General features: G+C 41.0%; 1 long non-coding RNA gene across 1 annotated transcript in view; it reads right to left on the reverse strand.

Annotated features, from left to right (window-relative positions):
• LOC121144133 overlaps positions 1-16,552 on the reverse strand; it is a 106,270-nt gene that overhangs the window by 53,463 nt on the left and 36,255 nt on the right. Inside the window, exon 2 of the long non-coding RNA XR_005881437.1 lies at positions 3,575-3,746. This is a non-coding gene — a long non-coding RNA (uncharacterized LOC121144133). The remainder of the gene's footprint in view (positions 1-3,574; positions 3,747-16,552) is intronic.

Genomic DNA, 16,552 nt, shown 5'->3' on the forward strand with positions numbered 1-16,552 from the left:
TTATCCAACACATAGGAAAAGACAAAGTATTTAGGGATAGAATTCTGTCCTACTCATCTCCCTTTTCCTTCTTCCTTCATTTTTTTCCATAGAGACATAAATTAAATAATGTGGAAGTCATAGCTTAGATGTTGAAGTCAGACATACAACAAGAAAGTTATTTTATCTAACGGAGATGTTGAGGAAAACTAAGCAAATTGAAAATGTTTTGTTTTATTCCTCATGGTGGGGGTGGAGGGAGGATCGCAAATAGAAGAATAAAAACTGGAAAAATAATCCCATGGCATAGTGTAGATTGACATTTGAAGGAGATAAGGTAGACTCATGATTTTAAATGTATGTGAACACACACATATTTCTGTGTATCTCTGGTCTGTGGGTATGTTTGCATGTTTGTATCTCTCTCTCTCTCTCTTTCTGTGTGTGTGTGTGTGTGCACATTTGTTTATTTGTGGTCTAGCTCTAAAGAACCTGCAAATAATGATACTCCCCTCAGAATTTACATGGGTTTATTCTTAGTGAACTGTTCTCTCGGTATAAAAGTTTCTTTGTTTTTACACATAGTTCTTCAGTGAAGAACCCAGACCTCTCAAGTACACTGGTACAGAGCTGACGAAAGGAAAAGCCAATTCAAAGATTGATAATACTTTATTATAAACCAAGGAATTCTTTTTTTCTTTTTGGTTTTACGAGACAGGGTTTCTCTGTATTGTTTTGGAGGCTATCGGTCCAGCCCGGCCTCAAACTCACAGAGATCCACCTGCCTCTGCCTCCCGAGTGCTGGAATTAAAGGCGTGCGCCACCACCGCCCAGCATAAACCAAGGAATTCTTAAGAAATTGAGACAGCAAGTCAAAAGTTCACTGAAGCCAGTTTGAATGGCTTTACTGACAAATCTAGGACAGTTTGAGGATCAAGATGAACCCTGACCTTTACAGGTTTTAGACTTTTGAGTTAAGCAAAAATACACAAATTGCTGCTAATATAAGAGCATGTATTACAAGGAAAAGCTCCTTATTAAAGTAGGCATAAATCTTGTCCCCACCCAAAATACATTTTATTAAGCATTAATTCACAAACACAAAGTAATTTTTGGCTATGTATACATTAGTAGCCCATTTAACCGAGAGACAAAGGAGTTATTATCACTAGGAAGACAAGGAAGGACATATTGCCTAATTATAAGGCACCAAGAGGAGAATTTCTTTTTTTTTTGTTTTTGTTTTTGTTTTACAAGACAGGGTTTCTCTGTATTGTTTTGGAGGCTGTCGGACCAGCCCAGCCTCGAATTCACAGAGATCCGCCTGCCTCTGCCTCCCAAGTGCTGGGATTAAAGGCATGCGCCACCACTGCCCGGCCAAGAAGAGAATATTTAACAACCCCTGATGCAAGCAAACAAAAATCCAGGGGAATGTCCTGTAAAACTTGTTCTATTTAAAATGTCACCGTCATGAAATAGAAGGAAGGGTTGGAAATTGCTCAGAGTGGAGGAGAAAGAAAAAAATGACAATGAAGTGAACACACATTCCTAGGTTTGAGCCAAGAATATTGGGTCAAGTTACTTCACTATGTTGATGGATATAACTGATAACTGCCATAGCTTAGGAAAGTGGCCAAAGAAGCTTGAAGTTGCTGCCAGTTGGTGTAGAGAATGACAACTGGTCAGTGTGATAAGAGCAAGTGCCTGTTGATTGCTGAGTCCTATATGTGACATATATATCACCTAGCCTTCGAAGGCTAGAGGAATATTGCAGGAAGAATGAAGAGATGGGAAGAAATGCTGCAAAATGTGATCATTTGGACAGGATATGGCAGTTACACCTATGAACATACAGCAACAGGGCTACCTGCACAAAATCTGCACAAAACTTAATTCACTGACATCCCTTCATGGCATCACAGTTGTCAGAGGGTCCGATAAGACTCCACTCCTCCCAGAAGAACAATAGACAGTACAAACAGTTCAAGTTTTCAGGAGAAGAAGACATAGTTATCACTAGTGTAGCCGCCAACACATTTCCTAAACTCATTCTCATGCAGTCAACCCTAATTAAATTCAAGAAGTCACAGTAAAACACTCAGATGTAGGATGGAGACTTGGGACAAAGAGCCTTTGTGGGAGAGGGAAAGAGATAAGAAAGAATGATGTAGAAACATTGATTAAATATGATTATATGGGGGAAGGGGAAATATTGCAATTATAATCTAATAAAATAACATTCCATGTCTGTATAAAGTGTAAGAGAACAAATAATTTAAAAATATGTCAATATTAGTAGTATAAAAATCAGTTAATCATGAATTTATGGAACTTATAAATGGATGTGTGTGCATGTGTATGTGTGTGTATGTGTGTTTGTGTGTGTGACAAAAAGATAAATGTGGAAAAATATTAATAACAAAGGAATTTGGGTTAAGGAATTGTAGGCCCTTAGCCCTATTTTGCAACTTGTCTGAAGCATTTTAATTATTTCAAAATAGAAAGTTTAAAACTCAGAGACAAGGGATAATGAGGATATAGATATTGCTTGGCAACTGTGAGTGTTTATGATAACATACATCTTGATCCTCACAAGCTGAACTCTAACAAAACTGCTGCACTTCTGTACATGTCCCAGTGAAAGGGGCACTGTACTCATGTGTCTCAAAGAAAGAGCATTCTTTTTTCTTTACCAGCTTTGCACCACACTCCACCAAACTCTGCCTCCAGGAATCTTCAAGACACTTTAAAATGTTCTAAATCTTGCTCAGTTGTCACTTTAGTATAAACCAGATATTTATCTCCATATGGCCATCTGCTCTTCCCCAGGTCACCCTTGCTCTAGCAAGACTTCCCAGTGGCAGGTGTTCCCTGTCTTGATGCTCCTGGACAGGCTCCTCACCTGCTGGCGAGCTCACCGTTCCCAGCAACTTGATGCACTTAGCTGCCTTTCGCAAAGGCCACCTGAGGTCTGCAGTCTAGAAGCTTCTACCTCTGTGTGCTAGCTCCAAGTACAGAAAGGATTCATTTTGAAATCCCAGCAGCAGTGATAGTCCTCTCTCCCAAGCGTTTCCAGGGATCTCTGGAAAACCAAGGACAGTACCAACTGGCCTCTACAATAATAGTCAGGCACTAGCTGAATATCGGTGTCAGGGGCTGATCAGCTTCATCGAGGCCACTGGCTTGGTTTTGTGGCAGGAAAGCCAATAGAGTTTGCATTTCTAAAATACTGGAGAAAAGTCAAGACTATATTTCATGATCCATAAAATAATTTAAAACTCAAATCTGTCCATCATTTAAAGTTCTCTTGGAATGTAGCCATGAGTGTTCACTTACATATATGCTCAGGGCTAATTTCATGCTCTGTTAGCAGTGTTGAGTAGTTGTGAAAGAGAGCAAGTGACCCACAAATCTCAGTATATGTATTATCTAGTCTACTGCAGAATATATTTGTTGATCCCCTTCCAGGGGCCTACAACACCATCCCTCTTTAAAAAGACATTATTTAAACTGTTAAAAATACACCAGTGCCTCCTGAAGTCAAACAGCATCATCAACCTAGAAAAACATAAACTACAGAAATATTAAAAGTTACCTTAATACTCTGGAACTGATACTTTCAACTCTGAGTAAACATGCTCTGTGCCAAACTGAGACTTTGGGAGTCGAGCTTGAGATCTGACTCTCAGTCAGTTCTCCAGGGCTTCTCACATGATATTCAAGGTCCAAATAGGGACTTAGTGAGTGGCGTCAGTACAGTAGAAGCCCTGTAAGGATGGAAGGAAAAGAAATGGGAGTTTGGGAGAGAGGGAGAGAGGGAAGTATTATTGGAGATGTGAATAAAGTCATAAAATAGTGCAACTCTAAGACATGGGCATTCTAGTTCAGGTTACGGCAGTCACAAAGAAGATACTGATTCTTCTCAATCATATTTTAACCATCCATTCTATGGGAAACATACCTGATATCCTTATTATTTAGGTTGAATTTGATAATGCAGCATCAAGGTAACCCATTAGCACAATGAGTAGCTCTTAGATTTCATCATGATAAATCATCCTCTTCACAATTCATGCCCTTAGGATATTTCAGTGAGCTTTAATCTTTATACCAATGAGATGTTGTTCTTCTTGTTTTCAATAAAATGGTAAAAGAAATGGTTTCCTAGTAAATTAACTTACAGTTGCTGACACTCACCAGCATATAAAGCCTGCTACATCAGTCACAGCTACCATAACTTTATTGAACTTTAAAAGTATTTTTCCCAGACCATTGCCAGTTGAGAGCTCAGTCAACACCTTGATTCCAGCCTTCCTCAACCTTAAACAAAACCTAAGTGTAGCTACTCTTGGACTTCTAGTCCAGAATCATTCTGAAATAACATTTTGTTAATCTATATATGATAACCTTATGTAAATGTGCCACAGGATAACAAGAAATGAATACAGTGGGCAGAATTTAAATATATATATATATATATATATATGGTATGTCACAGCATTAACAGGAGCTAAAAGGACAACTGCAAGAATTAGTTGTCTCCCTCTATTATCTCTATTACATGGGAACCAGTACTAACTCAGATTGGCTGACTTGATAGCATGCACATTTTTGAATTGAGCCATTTTGTCCATAAATCTCCATATAACCCAATATCTCCATTTAATTACATTGGCATTGAAAATAGAACACCGTTGGTTAAATGATAAACAACAAAAATGTAAAAATGTATCTCACAGCATTCTACATACTTTGATGTCTAAGGTAAAGGGGAGTAGATTAAGTGTCTGGTAAGGCTTTGGTTCCTGGCTTACAAGGCAGCTTCTCCATGCTTCCTCATATGGGGTCATTTTTATTCAGACTATAAATATCCCATTCATAAGGACTCCTTTCAAATACTGTAATGACTTAATACTATCCCTTTGAGAATTGGATTTTAATGTGTCAATTTTAGTCAGAATGCTAGTATTCAGAAATCCCTGTGATCTTTCTCTCATATCTTGAATGAGTTTTAAATTCTATTTATTTGTCTACCCATTTTTACTCTCATTATTCCTTTGGGTCTTTAAAGACCATATAGAGTGGTAGACACAAATTGTCTTTAGTTGCTTTGGATAGAAGTTACTGATGAAGCTATGAGCTGGGTGTCACTAAGAATTGGGGCTGGCATGTGCCACTGTCTAACCCTCACCCATGACACATGCCACACACAAAAAGAAAAGTAGGAAATCTGTGTGGATCACCTACTTGTGAAGGACATGAATGAATTTGCACACATACAAATACAACCTGCCGGAGGCATGCTGACCAAATGACAGAGAAGGCAGAGGTTTGGTTTGGGAGGGTGGGGTCTAAAGCCATTCAGTATTACAGACATGGCTCTGCCATTCATTGTGTGGCTAAGATTTCTTGTGCAAGCTTTGAAATCTCTGCTCCCACCAATAGAAGATAATAATAATAATACCACAAACTTTCACCAGACAATGCTTACTGCACGTTAGGAATATGGACTAAGCACTGCATTAGACCCTGAGACTGTGGAACTAAATCAAACAGAATCACTATCCTCAAGATCTTAGAAGTATTCTATTCAACACTTAAATGCCATGGACAAAAGCAGAATCTTAGCTTTCCAGCTCTGTGATCAATAGGGCTTAGGTTCCTAAGTGAATGGATAGCGCAGGAACGTGTGAGCATATCTTTTATTGAGTATGCTGTGTGTAGGAGAAAAAAACAGCTTGGACGTAGGAAGAACACTTGTGATTTAATAATAAAAACTAGTGCTGTCTGTGGCTAGGGTTAAACAACCAACCTGCAACACTCAGGAAGCAACTAGAGTGTTGGGAAGGTGAGCGTTGTTATTTTTGTTTTGCTTTCCTTGGTTTTGTTTTGTTTGAGACATTACCTCAGGCCAGCTGGGAACTGTCTAAGTATCCGTGGATAACCTTGAACTTCTAGCTGTATATTTCACATGTCCAGTGCTGGATGACAGGCATATTATGCCACCAAACCTAGTTCATACAAGGCTGGAAACTGAGCTCAGAGATTTACCCACGCTAGGCAAGCACTCCACCAACAGAACGCACATCTCCAACCCCGAATGGTTGTTCTCAATATGCTAAAAGGAGGCAGGGAGAGGCCTGATGTGAACCCAGGCAAGGACAAAGTAACCCCATGCTTGAGTGGGAAGTTACAGTCTTATACATACACACTGTGAGGGAGAGTTGCCAGTGCACCCGCTGTCCACAGGCCATGCGTGCAAGTTTAGAGGAAAACAGAGCACAAAGGTGCTGTTTCCCGAATGTGGATGGACTGTGTGGGGCAGGAGTAATTGATAGCAAAGTTAAAAGTCGGAGAATATGAGGTACAAGGGCACAGGGCTGGGGACAATAAGGTGAAAGCAAAGCTTGAGTCCCTGACTTCCGGAGGACTGTCACAGAAGCCTGGGAGCTTTTCACCTACTGGAAGGCAAGAGGAGCTCAGCAGCCTTCGAGCCCGTGGTCCACATCCTTGCACTGGGGCTGCTCCTCCTGCTCGCTTCGCCTCACTTCTCCATTTTTTGTTTTTCAATGTATACTTGATGCCTGGCCTTTCTAAAACTGGTTTTTGTTTGTTTGTTTTCCTTTCATTGAAAGCAAAAGCCAGGATTTTTTTATTTAAACTAGAAACAATCTTATTTTATATATCAATCCACGTTCCCTCTCCCTCCAATCCCATCCTCCCAAGCAGCACACTGCCCCCTGATTCCATCCCTCTTCTGCTCCATAAAGGGTGAAGTGGTCTCGGAGGAAGGCAGTAAAGAAAGGCAAACAGTACTCATAAGGACGTGCGACACAACTCTGAAAATGCTTCTCGGGAAGAGCCCTTTGGTGCCAAATAGTTGAGCAGTTGCCAGTCATTTATGACTCCTCCTTTATCATTTCCCCTCAGATGAGGCAGATCAGGACAGATCCACATTCCATCCCTGATGGTGTTTGAGGCCCCTTCTGGTCTTTCTCAGCTGCTGGTTTGCCGGGGCTCTCCAGTTTGAGGAAACCCTTCTGGCAGCTTCATCTCAGCATGTTGAGGCGGTTATGCAGATGGGGGGGGGTCATGGGAGCCATGGCAACAGAGACACAACAAACAAAAGCAACCCACTGCCTTCCAGCACAAACACTGAAGACCTCCCCAGTTCCCCAGCTAGTCTATGAAGTCGCTCAGTAGCCGCATAGCTCTCTGGTCCTCACAACCAGACAGTGAGCAGCTGCGGCTACTCATTCAGAAGAGTTTATATATAAAATAACTCCAGCTGAGCTTAACCAAGAGACCATGAGTATCTTCTACCGCTGGTGGTAACTGGCCTGCTAGCTAACTTCTTTCATCCTCTCAAGTAACTTTGTCCTCCCCTCCTGTCTCCCTTCCTTTTTTCCTACTGGCTGTGCATACCCTATAATTAGAACTGAGAAAACAACCAAGAGTAAGGAAATTATTTTCATGCTTGCTGTATTCACAGAGAGCTAGAAAATGCTGATATATGACCAGCTGATTGCCTTTCTCATAGTGATCAAAAAAGATGCAGTTTCTCAAAGGAGATGCACTCCTGTTTAGACCGAAGACTTCAGAGAAGCCTCTGAGAAGGAGTGCAGCCTAACCTGACTTCCAAATGTCAGTCAAATGAGCAGGGGAAGAAAATAGAGGAAAGCGAAAGAGAAGGGAGGCAAAAGTGGGAAGAGGAATGAATGGTGTGGGGTGTGGGTACGGACAGTTTCCTAGAAAATTGTACAGCTGGTGCAGACACGTTGGATGAAGGACACCGAGGAATAGATGAATAACTGCTTTCCAGCTTGAGTGCAGGGCATGGCTGCCCCTGAGAGTGGCAGGGTTGACAGTACAATCAACTCAGAACAGGTTGAAGAGTTTAACCTGTGTCCTGGACATGGAAATGAAGCTTCTTGACACTGGGGTGGGCACTAAGTTTTGGCGTCACTAATATTAATATCCTGGCATTATACCCTGTCCCCTGACAACTGGCATTAGGCAGATACTTAGACAGCTCAAAGGGCCATGTGTTGCGTGGCTATGTCATGGCTACATCGTGCGTTACATGGCCGCATAAGGACTCTGTAGGAATGTGCAAGCTTCCCCTTTCAAAAGAGCACCTCTAGCCCGTTTCCCCCTTCCATCTCTGTTCCCAGTTGGGCAACACCTACACCTCCCTTTGTTCCCTTTCCCCAATAAACTCCACATGGTGGGTTTTGTGGTTCCTGTTTCATCGCCCACAGCTGCAGCAAAACAACAACAATTAAAAAGTGTAACAACAAAAGCAAAAAGCCAGTGAGTCAGAACTGAGGTCTTCCGCCAGGGGAAAGAAGCTATCGATGGAGAGGAGTGAGAAGGCGAGAGTAGAGTGGAAGTGACATGGAAGGGAGAAACCGATATTCACAGAGCATGAACATGGTGCGTCAGTATCTCACATACATGAGGAACTCAAACTATTCAATAGCGAGCAAGTTGAACAACTAATTTTAAAAAATGAATGAACGTCCCCAAAAGAAATTTCTACAAAGAAGAAAAGCAGATGGCCAAAAGGTACACAAAAAGGTCACTAGTTATCAGAGCAATACAAAAACAAGCCACAATATGAGGTCACCTCACACTGGTTAGGCAAGTATTATTGAGAAAGAAAAACGAGTGTTAATGCTGGTATGCGGAGAGATGGGAACCCTGGCACATTCCTCGGAGTGTAAAATAGTGCAATTGCTATGAAAGACAATACAGTCAGTTACTCAGAAACCTAAAAATAGAATTACACATGATCCAGCAATCTCATTTCCAGGTATATATGGAGAAGAAAGGAAATCAAGCTCGCAAGGCAATCATGCATCCTCATATTCATTACATCATTATTCAAGCCAGTATACTCTACTCAACTGCCAAGATGCAGAAACATAAATGTTTATGGGCAGGCAATAGGATAGCATTCAGCCTCAAGAAATGCAATGAACCTTGCCATGTGTGACGGTTTGCAGAAACCTTGGGGTCACTGTGCATAATTAAAGATATAGAGTGTCCAAAATGACTAAACTCATAAAAAACAAATGAAGAGTGTGGCTGCCTGGGACTGGGAGGGACCGGGCTGGGAAGTTGTGGAGAGACATTCAATCAGAGCCAGGCATCTCTGTACTCATCTGTAGCACTGACACTCAAGAGGCTGAGGCAAAAGATCACAATTTAAATAGACAAAGAAAGGGGAGAGGCGAAGAAGGAAGCTTAGGAGAGGAAAGAGGAGTAGAGGAGAGAAAAGAGGATGGGAGAGAACAGGAGAGGAGAAAAGAGGGTGGAGTGAAGGGAAGGGGAGGGGAGGTGGAATGGAGGGATGGAGAAGAAAGGAACAGAAAGAGAGAGGAGGGGAGTGGAGGAGAGGAAAGGGAGTGTGGAGGGAGGGAGGCACTGGAGAGGACTGAAGAGGAGGGCAGATGAGAAGGAAGAGGAAGGGAGAGTTGAGGAGGGAACAGTGGAGGAGAGAGAAGATACTGGGGGGGAGGAAAGGAGAGGAGAAAGAGGAAAAAAACAGAAGAGGGGAGAGAAAGGAAGAAGGTGAGATTCAGTTACACAAGAAAAGCTGTACCAACTATATAGTATGTATATTGAAACACTTGTTATGAAGGTACAGCTCATTTGTTAAGTATTTTTACCACAGTTTCTTAAAGAAAAGAATGTACAAGCAAACAGTAGCTTAGTCATCTACTGCAATCTGTATTTCATAAAAATCTTGCAGACAGAAGCATGAAATAAAATAAAATGAAAGGAAACTTGAAAGATAAAGGCCCACAGACAGCCCCTCATGAAGGAGGAAAAGGACCTGAGTAGGTCAGTATGACAGTGATAGCGTGAGCACCACAGACAACAGTGTCTGGAGCTAGCTCGTTCACAGCGAGCCCAGAGCCAGATCCCTTGGTTCAAATCCCGTCCCTTCCAGCATATGTAAACAGTCTAGAATGCGTACTTCATTCAGACCACCCCCCTCTTCAACTGGACATCCTGTTTGCTGCTTGTCTAACCTATGTCAAGGACAGATGTAGAAAAGGCTACCTGGGGCTAAAACAGCTCCTCTTTTGCACCTGCCTGGCTATTGGCTGTATCAAAATAATACATGAGCAATAGCCGCATCCACTAACTGCCCCTATTTGGTCATCAGTATCTATTTGCAACATGAAATCCTAGAGAAATAAAATAAGTCTTTTGAATGTTTTGCAAATTAAGTTTGCATGGAAAGACATATGGTTTCAGTGGAGTCCAAAGTAGCTGGAAGGGAGACTAATGTGAACCAGGCTGAAGGCTCAGTGAGAAAGGCAGTGCGTTGGGCCTCAGCTTGCTGTGACCTCTAGTCTGTGCTTGGATGGAAATCTGAACCCTGGGCAGGACAAATGATGCAGTCGGCACACTCTGCTGTTCTTTAAAGACAGTGGTGGTACAGGCTCTGCAGTCAACACCTGGACATTCATGAGAGGTCACAGTCCTTCCCTTTAGGTGACCAGGGAAAAAGATGTTGGGAGTGTGTGTGTGTGTGTGTGTGTGTGTGTGTGTGTGTGTGTGTGTTTAGGTCTAACTGCTTGGGATTGGATAACCTATCCGTGAGGTCATTACTGGAGAAGGCTAACTCTATCTCCTGGCAGCTATCAATTGTTTGTAGCTCTTCATCTAGAGGTGAGGGCTTGTGAGATTTCCCTTATCCATGGCATCTCAAATGGAGATATCTCTATGTAGGTTTTGTTTAGGAAGCAATAGTATTGAGGTTTCATGGGTGTAACATCCCAGTCATATCTAGAAGCTACCATGTCACAGCAGATATCCTGAGCCTCCAGCTGTTACAATTGTTCTCTATCCTCTTCTTTGTTTTTCCCTGGGTCCCAGGTGTGGGGTTTGTGCTGTATGTGTATCAACAAGGACTGATGTCCCCAGGTCACTTATTCTCTGCATTTTGATTGGCTGTGAATCTCTGCAATATTCTCTATATGCTGCAGAATTAAGTTTCTCTTGTGAGTGGCGAATGTCAGACTTAGCTATAGGTTATAAGGTTAAATGTGTAGAATACAGTCCAAAGCTATAGGACTAAGGAAAATGGCAGTGGACACAGTTGTCTTGTCCTCTGGTTCTTATAATCTTATTGCCCCCCCTTTTGTGATGTTCCTTGATCCCTAGGTGTAGGGGTTATAGTATGTATATACTAACTAAATATATTTAACTTTAATAAATTTAATTATCCTATTAGTAATAAACTTAATAATTTTTATAAATTAACTTAAAATTAAACTAATATTTAATTTTAATTAAATACAATTTAATTTTAATTAAATACAGTTTAATTGGGCACCCCACAGCCAGTTCTTTGTATTTGGATTTGGATCAGTTGTGAATATCTTAGTAGTTTATTTCTACTGAAAAAAATTCATTTTCAAACACATTTTCTAATGACTTCCCTTTGAGCCAGGTAGAGGGTTAGTAAACCATCTGTCACATGTCCCTTGTAGTATGCCTTATGTTTCACATACTAGTTTATAATATGTAACATCATAATAAAGTTTCACATACTAGTTTATAATATGTAACATATGCATGGGTATTTGTTTCCTTAACATTCTTGGCCATGAGACAATGATTACTTGAGGAAGTCAATGACCTGCCCACCTTTGTGACCTTAAATTTAAGCTCTGAATGAAAATCAATAGACACTGAAGGATGATAACCAATGGAAAAGAGGAAAAGAGGATGGAACTATGGGATTCTAGAATTCCTTTTAAAATTATCTTATGTGCCTCAGGGAGTCAATGAACCTATCTGATATTGTTTTAACTCAGTGGGTCTCAACATTCCTAATGCTAAATTATTTCATTGCTACCTTGTAACTGCAATGCTGTTATTGTTGTGATTCATGATGTAAATATCTGATATGCAACCCTTTTGGTGGTTGTGACCTGCATGTTGAGAACTACTATTTTAACTCAGTGCCAACATAACACAAAGGAGGTGAGAATGTGGTTTCCCTGCCTCTGTGTCTTCTTAGAGAAAGTCAAAGACCTCAGTCACTTCCTTACATGTTAAAGAATTGAATAATAAGAGAATAATCATGCATGTGGATAAGTGTGATTACTCAAGTGTGTGTTTGAAAATTTATTGAAAATAGATGGCTGTGAAGATTAATTGTGGGGGAGGAATATTCATGATTGGTTTGAAGATCATACAAGCAACTTCGGGAATAAAGAGTGTCTTGCTGGTGAACCTGTAATGGTGGCCACGCCCCTTTGGGCATGGCTTCAGGTGGACTAAACAGAAAGAGGGAAAATGAGGCTTGGTCTTTCCGGTGTGTGCTCTTTCTCTTGGGTCAGCCAATCTGTTAGGAAGGGCAGAGAAGCACTCCCATGGTTCTTTATATTTATCTGTCTAAGTGTTCCCCAATAAACACCCATTTATCATTTATCTTGGTCTGGTGAAACCATTACACCCACGCCTTCAAAAGAGTGTCTCAGAGAAACTGATCTTTGGCCAGGCAAATCCTAAACTTACCTGGCATTTCCATTCCTTGTCACTGGTTATGTGTAGAATAGGGGTGGAAGATTTTACCCATGGCTAGCAATTATCATACTTATAACTACAGCAGCATTCCTTTGAATCCATGTCCTTGGTCACTGATTTTAAAGGAAAGTTTGAATTACACACATAGTTCATATTTCTCATTTCTTACACTTCAAAACTCTGAGGAACAAAAGGCAAAAGGATTTGTAAAAAATATGCTCGACTAAAAGAAACAAAGTCAGAACTGATGCAAGATCCTTTTAAATCATTTAGAAGGTAGGTTTTGGACAGATGTGATTCTGCTAAGGGTACCAAGATAAAACACATCATTTGAATCATAAGTGATTCAAAATATAATGACAAGTGCTCTCATAAGTTGTGTATGAAAAGGAGGAAGCTGGAGGAGTCTTTAATCCCAGCATTCGGGAGGCTGAGGCAGGCGGATCTCTGTGAGTTCGAGACCAGTCTGGTCTACTGAGAGAGCTCTAGGACAGACTCCAAAACAATACAGAGAAAGCCTGTCTCTGAAAAAAAAGAAGAAGAAGAAGAAGAAGCTGGAGGAAGCAAGGGATAGAATGCCCTCCTAGGGTGTTCAGAGGAAGTACACTCCATTAAGACTTTGAGTTCATACTTCTGACCTCTAGAATTTTGCTAGCAAATTTCTGTTGTTTTTAATCCTCCAAATGTATGGTCCCTACTCATAATTCCTCCTTTTTGAGGATCAGTCTTCAGATTTAGAAACATGAATCCTAAGAATTTGGGGGAAAAATAAAACAGTATCCATCTGTTATTTTTTACTTCAAACTTTATCTGATCAATGTAACTCTAATGCTTTTCAAAGCTTAAACTTAAGGTGAAATGTAATTTACTCACATGGATATGATTTTAGTATACATTCATTCACCCTAAACTCCCCAGGTAATAATGACATACCCTTATTCTTTATCCAAGGCCCTGCAACATCCCCATGTTTTCTTGTACCATGCCAACCCCTTGAGCCTATGCTCCAGCCCCACTAACACTTTTGCACTTACATGGTTTCCTTCTTTCTCACAAGTGGGAGCTCCACAGACATGGCAAAGTAAACGAAGGACTAAGCAGTAGTAGAGGTCCCATCTAGGATGAATTTTTGCTTTCATTTGCTTGCTTCCCAGACATCTCAAGCAACCTGGTGTAGCCTTAACTTCCACAAACAACAGAAATCCTTGCAGTACACTTAGGGTCCTAGTGCTAAATGATTCAACAAGTGAACTTGGTAGAGAAATATCCAGTTTCTTAGTTCAAATGTTAACAATATGTACCATGAAATATCAGGGTAACATGAAAAGGATAGGTAACCAATCTCCCCATTTTACCAAAGTAGAAAAGCAACACTGACAAACACCTACCCTAAGTGAGTGTAAGCGGACACTTCAGACCTTCAAGAGGATTCTATGTAACCTTTCAATGCCCAATGGTAGGTTGCTTGAAAGTAGTGTAATGTGTATAGAAGGATAAAGAGAGGCTAAAAAACAATAAAACCAATCAATCCATAGAGAACACCCCACCCCATCTGATTCCATGGGACTAAGAGAAAGAAATCCTGTTTACCTGTATTCCACTGGTACAGTTATTTACAAAACCCAGAGGAGAAATGCCCCCTGACTAGTGCAATTATGTACAAAAGCAGGAGGAGAGTTGTCCCCAAAGGCTACTAATGACAGTATCTGGAAACATTTTGTGGTCAGGAGGGAGGAGGTGTCACCATCCGGGAATGCCATACATATCTGACAATGTACAATGTACATCTCCAATATCTGGAGACATTTTGTTGTCAGGAGGGAGGAGGTGTTACCAGCCAGGAATGCAGTAAACACCCGACAATGTACAAGACAGTCCCCCGCAACAAAGAATTTTCCGGCCCCAAATGTCAATACTCAGAGGATAAACATATTGTGCTGAGAGGATTTCTCTCAAATCAAGAAAGTTTCTAATATGTCCAATATCATCACAAGTTTATGTACTAGGAAGTGCTAGAGACTTGAGGGCTTGGGGCATAATTAATCTAGGCTTTCAGATACACAAGGAGATTGTGGTTGTCCATACAGAAACAAGCAATAGTGGTAATAGTTTGTGGGTTTGTCTTTTGTTGTTTTGTTTTTGTTTTAGTCCCCTTGTAATCCCATCTCTTTCCCCCTTCTTCTGGTTATGTATTCACCTGTATCTGTTTAGTGAAAGAGTAGTGTCAGAGGAATAAATGATCTCAATGATCCATCCCTTTGAACCTGACTATAGACTAGGGATTAGACAGACTAAAGCCATTCAGCCAGGCCCCTCCCCTGAAGCAGATGTGCAGGGAAATACTTGGAGACTCTGATGCTGGGGACTAGACTATTAGGATATTTTCCCTACTTGGAGACTCTGATGCTGGAGAGTAGAATACTAGAAGATTTTCTCTACTTGGCAATTCAGGAGGCTCAAGCAACATGAACCTGGGCTCCTGCTGTCATCTTCCACCTTCTCCTTGCCTCCTTTACCCCTTTCCCATTGCATGGAGAAGGCATTGTTAAGAAGAAAAGGGCATGAGCATTAGGAATGCCTGATGGGGTGAACTGTGTGCTCCACTAGTAATGGCCTCCAGTTTGTGTTCCCCAAACCCTGTTTCTTAATCCTGTAGGGCTGAGGTTTCCTAGAGTCCTATCACAACAACCCCAAATGTTCCTTTTGAAATAAGTTAATTTGAGTTGAATTTTTGTAGTAGAAAGAGTTCCAACTAATAAAGTCGTATTTATAGAGCATTTGTAAGTTCACGAAGTACTTGCACATTTGTGATTCTACTTGTCACATATGTGCACACTTGTGAATGTACACATAGACACACAGCAGACACACAGACACACACACACACACACACACCTACTGTAATCTGTCTACCAGAAAGATGAGACTGCTGTCTTATTGACAGACATGAAAACCCAAAGCATCTGAAGTTAAATAACCATTCCAATTCCAAACTACAGTACCTCTCCCAAAGGGAAAAAATGCGCACTCTTTTTTTGCCTTTATTTTGTTTAAATTAGAAACAAGCTTTTTTTTACATGTCAATCCCAGTTCCCTCTCCCTCCTCTCCTCCCCTGCCCCCCACTGACCTCCTATCCCATCCCCTTTCTGCTCCCCAGGAAGAGTGAGGCCTTCCATAGGGGATCTTCAAAGTCTGTGATATCATTTGGAGCAGGGACTAGACCCTGTGTGTCTAGGATGAGAGAGTATCCCTGAAAACTGCACACTCTTACAACCCAAGAAACAATGCCAGATAAATAACAGAATAATAGGTAACACGCAGACTGGGTTTAGCACCTGCCAAACTTGGCTCAAGTGCTTTCTAAATATGAACTCACAAAGAGCTTCACAATTCCTGATACAAACTCATGACAGTGTGTCAACTTACTCAATTGTACTGAGAAGGGAATTAAGGAATTATGAGTAAATCTCCAAAAGTCACATAGATAAAAGATGACACACTCAGGGATTAAACTGGGATTCCTAATGGCCAACCTCTACACTAAATGTAGTGGTAAAGGCAGTTTTGCAGAATAAGTCAAAGGTACCTGCACATAACTAGGGCTTGAATACAGACCCTAATCCTCTTTTGACCCAAAGGCTTTTCTTCTATACTGTACCCAGTACATATAGTCATTCCAAGTAATGGCTACTATGTTAGGATTACACCAGACAAACCCTATTATTCATGTCTTCTGGTAACACTTATGTAATAAGTACTTAGTAAATGTGCTGTGTCAAGCTATCTAAAAAGCAGTTTAGAAGGAAGAACAAAGATAATGCTCAAGAAGACATCACTATAAATCTATTCTTATCCTCAAAGAAGAGGTTCATATTCAAACACATCTTTGGAAATTGGAGAGTTCTGAGAGAACCATCTGCATTTTATTAGAGAAGGACAAGAAAACGCCCTACACCAACCCCAGAAGCCAAGTTAAAAGTATGCTGGTTCACAGTCTTCAGCAAAAGCTGGATCTGCCCT

This window comes from Mesocricetus auratus, unplaced genomic scaffold (assembly GCF_017639785.1).
Source record: "Mesocricetus auratus isolate SY011 unplaced genomic scaffold, BCM_Maur_2.0 Super-Scaffold_100014, whole genome shotgun sequence".
Taxonomy (NCBI): domain Eukaryota; kingdom Metazoa; phylum Chordata; class Mammalia; order Rodentia; family Cricetidae; genus Mesocricetus; species Mesocricetus auratus.